Source organism: Martes martes (assembly GCF_963455335.1).
Source record: "Martes martes genome assembly, chromosome: 7".
NCBI lineage: Eukaryota > Metazoa > Chordata > Mammalia > Carnivora > Mustelidae > Martes > Martes martes.
The window spans coordinates 1,371,100-1,377,960 of record NC_137894.1 but is presented as its reverse complement, the minus strand read 5'-3'; positions in this window follow the sequence as shown (position 1 = coordinate 1,377,960).

The window sequence follows — 6,861 nt, the reverse complement described above, 5'->3', positions numbered from 1 at the left end:
TGCTATTTCACATTCTAAGTTCAAAACGACTCCGACAAGCTGACCTCGGACAAGCCACTTAAGCGCCTTCTGCCACGCGGGCTTTGTCCTCCGCAGGGCAGTGTGGATGACCATGGCTCCTGCTCCTTGCAGCGGATCTGAGAAGTGGCGCCGGGCACACAGGACACAGGTGCTTGTGTTGGAGGAAGGACGGGAGAGAGGGACACAGACGACAGCGGAGGCACATCCCCACCCTCCGTCCAGGGCAGGCGGTCACAGCCAAGCGGATGGGGATGGCAGGTGGGCCTCGGCCGGAAACGCAGTGCTTAGGCCTGAGCAAGTTCAACTCTGCTCTCATCAGTTTGCTCTTCTGCACAACAGAGGGCGAGAACCGTGCCCACTCTGGGGCCGGGAGGATGGTGCAGTTAGGCCTGGCGGGGAGTTCATCCCCAGTCCAGAATTTTGCCCTCCAGGGACGTCCAACCAGATTGTTAGCCCCTCCTTTGGTCCTGAGTTTTGCTTTTCATTATGAAAAAGACAATCAGAAGAGGAGAGAACACTACTATAAGAGCAAGGGGGTCATCATCACTGACTGAAAATACGTTTATAATATAAATGCAAATTTCTTAGAAGATAATAGAAATAATAATATAATTATTTTTAAAAGAGTTAAAATTTTTAAAATGTTAGAATTATAAAAATATCGGTTGCACAATACTTATCAGGGAACAAAGTAGTATTTAAAACACTGGCTTTGGGTTGATTTGCCTTGGAATTTTTACATTAGTCAAAAGCTAATGAATTAATACAAAAAGAGTCACGCACCCCTGCATTCACGGCAGCATTGTTTACACTGAGCAAGACAGGCAACCAAGCCGAGTGCCCATCCACACATGAATGGATAAAGATGTGCTGTACACACACACACACACACACACACACACACACACACACACACAGGAATATTACTCAGCCACAAAAAAGTTAAAAAGAACGAGACCGCCATTTACAAGCACGCGGATGGACCTCGAGGGCGTTCTGCTAAGTGAAGTAAGTCAGACAGAGACAGATACTACATGATTTCACACCTAGGGAATCTAAGAAACAAAACAAACAAGAGCGGACTCACCAACGCAGAGAACAAACAGGTGGTGGTCAGAGGAGGGTGGGGGCAGGGAGGCAGAGGACATAGGTGAAGGGGATGAAGGGGTACCAACTTCCAGTTATAAAGGAAAAAAGTCACAGAGATGAAAAGCGAAGCACAGGGGATATGGTCACTAAGACTGCGATCGCTGTAGTGGCCGGTGGCGACCGCACTGACCTCGGGGAGCACCTGAGAATCATACAGAACGAAACATATATGAATATACATGTCGTAGTATGGATTGTAGTACAATATATCTAGTAGATCATATATATGGTATATAGCTGTGCAATCACCAGGTTTCACTCCTGAAACTAATATAACATTGTATGTCAACTATACTATAATTAAAAATGTTAAGTTCGAAGGTCTGGTGGTTACAGTTAATAACACTGTATCGCATGCTTGAATGTTGCCAAGAGAGTAGAACTTCAATGTTCTCAGCCTAACAAGGACCGGTAGCTTCGTGCTGGGACGGAGATGGCAGCGGACCCCGTGCTGGGAATCATTTCACAATTTATAAATGTATCAGCCAGCACTTCCTAGCCCTTCAGGTGACACAGTGTCCCGTGTCAATTGTATCTCAGCGGCGTTGGGGGGAGATGTGTGTGAATTAAGCGCTACAGAGGCAGAGCTGCCTGAAAATAAATTTGAAAACAAATTCAAGCCCAAATCCAGGAAATCGTTTTTGAAGAACCTTTAAAGGCTGTAGGACCATCCCAAGGTGGGCGAGCAATTAGCCCTTTTCCTTCAAAAGCATTTTTGATGAGTAATGATGACAACCAGGCAGAAAGACCTACAAGGAAAGAAGTTTGCCCATAACGAAGGCCTCCGTCCCCTGTCGCCGTCCCTGGATCGGCGTCGCTGATCTTCCCTGCGCACAGCCGGGCCTGCCTCGTGCCTCCCTCCCGGCTGCCCGGCTCTTTCAGCATCTCTGCGGCAACTTGGCCTTTTCAGCAAGGTCAGCCGTGTCACCGGTTAGAAGAGGGTAAAACCCCCAGTGACTGATGTACGTGAACGGCGGGGGGAGGCGGCAGAGGGAATGGAAGGGAGGGGGGGGAAGAGAGGAAGCGTGTTAGGGCAGATTCAAGGTGCCATCTGGAATCACTCAAGGGGCACATACGAGAGGAGGCTGTGAGTGCCACAGGTGCTCCTGGCAGGATGACGTCCCATCGCATCCTAGCGCAGTGAGAAGTGACCAGGGAGCCCTCGCGTGCAGAGCAGGGGAGGCTGCCGGTGTGGGCCTGGAGGAGGAGGGGCTGGAAGCAGGCGGGATGCCCCCAAGGGAAGGGCCGGAAGCCAGAAGGCCCTGGTGTGACCAGAGCTGACCAGCCGTCACTCTATCGGGGCCCCCTCCGGTCCAACCTCCCAGCCCTCACCCCGGACCAGAGTCCGGCCTCCGTTTTGGTTGGGTCTGCCCTGCGGAGGGATAAAGGGCAGACCTGGCAGAGAAGGGGTCTGACTCGCTCCGGGAGATTCCAGAAGGGGGAGAAGAAGAGCGCTCCAGCTGGGCTCAGAGGCCGGACCGGAGGTGGCCCCCTCCCCGCACCCCGCACCCCGCCGGGCGGCACCCGGGATCTGCCTGATTCCAGGCACGCTGGAGCTGCGGGACCAGGGGCCGTCTGCATGCTCTGTGCTGGCCCTGGCCCTCCGCATGTGGGCAGGAACGGTCTTTCTCGATCTGCGCGCGGTGTGGCCAACACCCAGACGGACACCCGGCCCGGAAGGGGAGCTCTGTGAGTGTCCCAGAAAGCACAAACTATGAAAGGGACGACGAAAGGCTGTGAATCGAGGACCCCAGCCGCGCGGTGCCGGCGGCGGGAGGGGGCGCTGCCGGCCGTGGTGGGCAAGGCGCGGCCGGTGCACACGCGCTAACGAAGGCCTGGGGGATAGAGAAAACCAAAGACCTTTTTGGGGGAAGGGTGTGGGGCAGATGTGTGTGGGCGGGGGTGTGGGCCTGAGAGAGCTGAAGTGGGAGGAAGATTTCAGAGCTTTAAAATAGACTCGCCAACCCACTAATTATACACCGGGCCTGAAAACGCCAAAGCTGTTGCCTATTTGGAAAAAACCATGCGAAGTCACTTTGCAAACACGCTATATTTCTTCTCTTTCTCCCTTTTGGGGAGGGGGATGTGCTGAGCACGTACATGACAATTACAAAAAGAATTTTAAGGAAAAACAACGGCCTGCAAACCCACCATCCTCCGGTCCTCACCCACTCTTGTCACTCATCCCAATGGCACGTACGTGATTTTTCTGTCTTCATGAACTCTAAATAGAAGCGATTTCTTAGCCTTTCCCTATGTCTCTCCTGAACGTTCTTCCATGTGGCCAAATCTGTTTCATTATTACCGGTTTCAGCGGCTGAGGAAGGTGCACGCCTGGGACCGGCTGGGCAAAGGAGCGGTGACGATCCGGCGCGCACGATGATTCCCAACACGGCTGTCAGAGGGGGAGTCCCAGGGAGGACGGGGTGGACGCTCCCAGGCCAGGAAGCGGGCTGCGGGGCTCTGCACACAGGCGTGCCGCTCCCTCCTTTGCAGGCGAAGTGGGAAGGGGCTTTCTGGAGGGGCCCTCCGAGGAGCAGCAGGTGGCGGTGATGGGCCAGGTGGCCTCTTTGCTGTCGCTCACGCCCGAGATACTGGAGTCCAGGGCCCGAGGTCCCCTAAACCTCCTCTGGGAGAACAGAACGTCCCTCGGGTCTGCCTGGGACATACACCCGTCTGACGACAAAGTGCAGGACCTCCACGCCAAACACAAGATGTCCACTCCAAGACGCGGGCAAGCAGCTCTCCGGCCCGGCAGGAAGGACAGAAGGCGTGTGCCCCGCCCGGGCTGGGCCCTTCCCCAGCCCAGCTCTTCCTGGCCGCCGGCCTCCCCGCCCTCCCCGCGCCGGCGGGCGAGCCACAGAGCTTCTCCCTCCTGACCGTCCGTCTGTCTTCGGGCCGCTCTGCCCCACGCACCAGCGTGTCCCTGCGTTGATGGGACGCCACAGCTGGATCTGGAAGGGCCGCAGGCGACCCGCGGCGTGGTGCTCGGAGGGACTGTCGCTGGCAAGCGGCCTGGCCGGGAGACCGTGGGGCGGGCAGGGAGTCTGCCTCTCCTCTCACCGTCACCACAAGGAAGTGGAAGTGCTTCTGTGACTTCAGCAAGGTCCTCGGCACTGCTTTGTTTCGCTCTCTCGCATGAACGCGTAGTGAAGAAGAGCTTCCCCCTTCCAGACGTCTCTTTCCCCTCTGTGAGTTTTCCGGGGCCTTTCTGCTGCGGTGACAGCGGCGGGTCCCCCTCCGCGCCCAGAACGCAGAGGGATTTCGACACCTACCGGGCACTCCTCCGTAGCAACCCGCTCGGTGCGGAGCAGAGAATGCCCGGTGCCTCCCCCCCCAAATGTGGCTCTCCTTGGGTGACAAGAAGTGCTCACCGGAACACATCGCCCGTCAACACCTTTGCTCCTTCTAAGATTCCCCAGGAATGAAGCATCAAGGGGGGGCCTGTTTCTCTCTCACCTAAGGTTTCTGGACCAAAAGCTCTGCTCCCAGTCTGCCATCTGCCTCCCCTGCCTCTACTCCCAAGCCCCCCAACCCCATGCATCCCTTCGTGCTGGGCAGACCGGGGGCATCCTGAAAGTTCCTACTATGTCTGGGCTCCCTTTCGAGGGGCGCGGCCATCCTCCATGTTCTCCTGCATCTGTTCCTGGGGCTCCCACTTGTGTGTCCACAGAAACCAGGGCAGGCGCCCTGGATGCCATCCCGGGGCCAGACCATCACCGTCTGGCAGACCGTCCTGCAATGATGGTGGTGCTCCAGATCTGTGTGATCCGACAGAGAGCCACGAGAGACTGAGGAATCCAAGCCCTCATTTTACTGAATCGCCTTTCCATATGAACTTCTGAACCACTTTTATCAGGATCCACAAAACAACATGCTGAGATTGTGATCGGGATCGTGTGGAATTTATAGACCAGGTTGGGCAGAACCTAGGAAATGGGGTCATCCTTCAATGAACAAGGGATAGCTCTCTGTTTATATAGATCCTGATTTCATTAATCTTATTATTTTATTAGATTTTTACCTAAGCATTTTGTGTTTTTGCCAGTGCTAATGCAAAACGGTCTGTTCATTTCAAATTCAAATTTTTTGTTGCTGGTCTTTATCAAGTCAACTGATTTTGTGTATTAACCTTGTGCCCTACAATCTTGCTCTAACTGCTTACTCGTTCCAGGGGTTTTTATGTTGATCCTTTGGAATTCTTCTCAGTCGACAGCCATGTCATCTGTGAACAAAGGTGGTTTTATTTTTTTCTTCCCAATCTATACAATACCTTTTCTTTCTTTCTTCCTTTCTCTCTCTCTCGTTTTTGGTTTACTACCTTAGCTAGGAATTCCAGCACAATGTGGAAAAGGAGTGGTAGTGAGACAGGACATCCTTGTCTTGCTTCGTCTTGGGGGAAAAACATCTAGTTTCTCACCACTAAATATGTTGTTAACCAGGTTTTTCATAGATGTTCCCCATGTAGTTGAAAAGGTTTCTCCAAATTCCTAGTTTCCTGAGGGGTTTGTTTTTCTAATCATGAGTGGGTGCTGAATGTGGCTAATCTTCTCCCACAGCTTTCAAAATGAGCCTCATCTCTTCATTAGTCTGTGGATGTGATCCCATTTGTTGATTTTCAGATGTCGTCAGCCCCTCACATGAAATAATCCCACTTGGTGGTGGGGCAGCATTCTTTTTACACATTGTTGGATTCAATTTGCCAATATTTTGTGGATTTTTGCCAATGTGTTCACAGGAGATGTTAGTCTATGGTTTTCTTGTAATGTCTTTGTGTGGTTTGGGTCATTAGGGGAATGCAGGCCTCACAGAATGAGTTAGGCAACATTCCTTCTCTTTTCATTTCCTGGAGGAGATCGCAGAGAATTGATAATAATTCGTTCCCTCAGTGTTTGGTAGAACTGACTGGTCTGGGCCTGGTGCTTTCCTTTCTGTGAGGTCATTGTGGATTATGTTTCTTTTGATTCCGGCACGTTAGCTCATCTTTCTCCTTGTGTGCATTTTGGTAGATTGTGTCTTTCAAGGAATGGGTCCATTTCATCTAAGTTACCATATTTGTGAGGAAAGGGAGTTCAGCATATTCCCTTACGCTTCCAATACCCGTGGGATAAGGAGTGGCTTCTTTTCTCTCCGAGAGCCACTGCTTGCTGCTACAGACATCTGTGGCCTTCTGGGAGGCCACCCTCTACGGAGGTTTCCAGATGTTGCTGAGAGATCCATCTCGGGTCTGCGCTCCCGACCTCCGCTCTGCCGGCTCTCCCCCCTGCCCTTGATGCCGTGTTCACAGAAGGGGAGAAACAAGACCAGGAGGCCCGCCTTCGGAGAGACACCACCAACTACAGAAGCCCTTCCCTAAGGTCTCGAGTACCTGTTTGGATGTTCTCGACCACCTAGAAGGAAGGAGCTGTCGAGCCTTTCTCACTTCGGCTTAAGCCATCTTCACAGCCGGAGAGCCGGGTCTCCTGAGACTTGAGCGTAAGGCGGAGGACTAGTGCCGAGACCCCGCTGCACAGCACGGAAGTCAGCGTTCCCGGAAAACTAGAGGAAGGAGACTGTGCAAGGCCTGAGTACAGAAATCCCAACAAACTAGACATGAAGACCCAAGTACAAGACAATCCGTGATTTATGGCTTTACTATTTGGGTGTGCAGTGACGCTGGAATACCCGGGGTGAATGGATTTTTGGTGACAA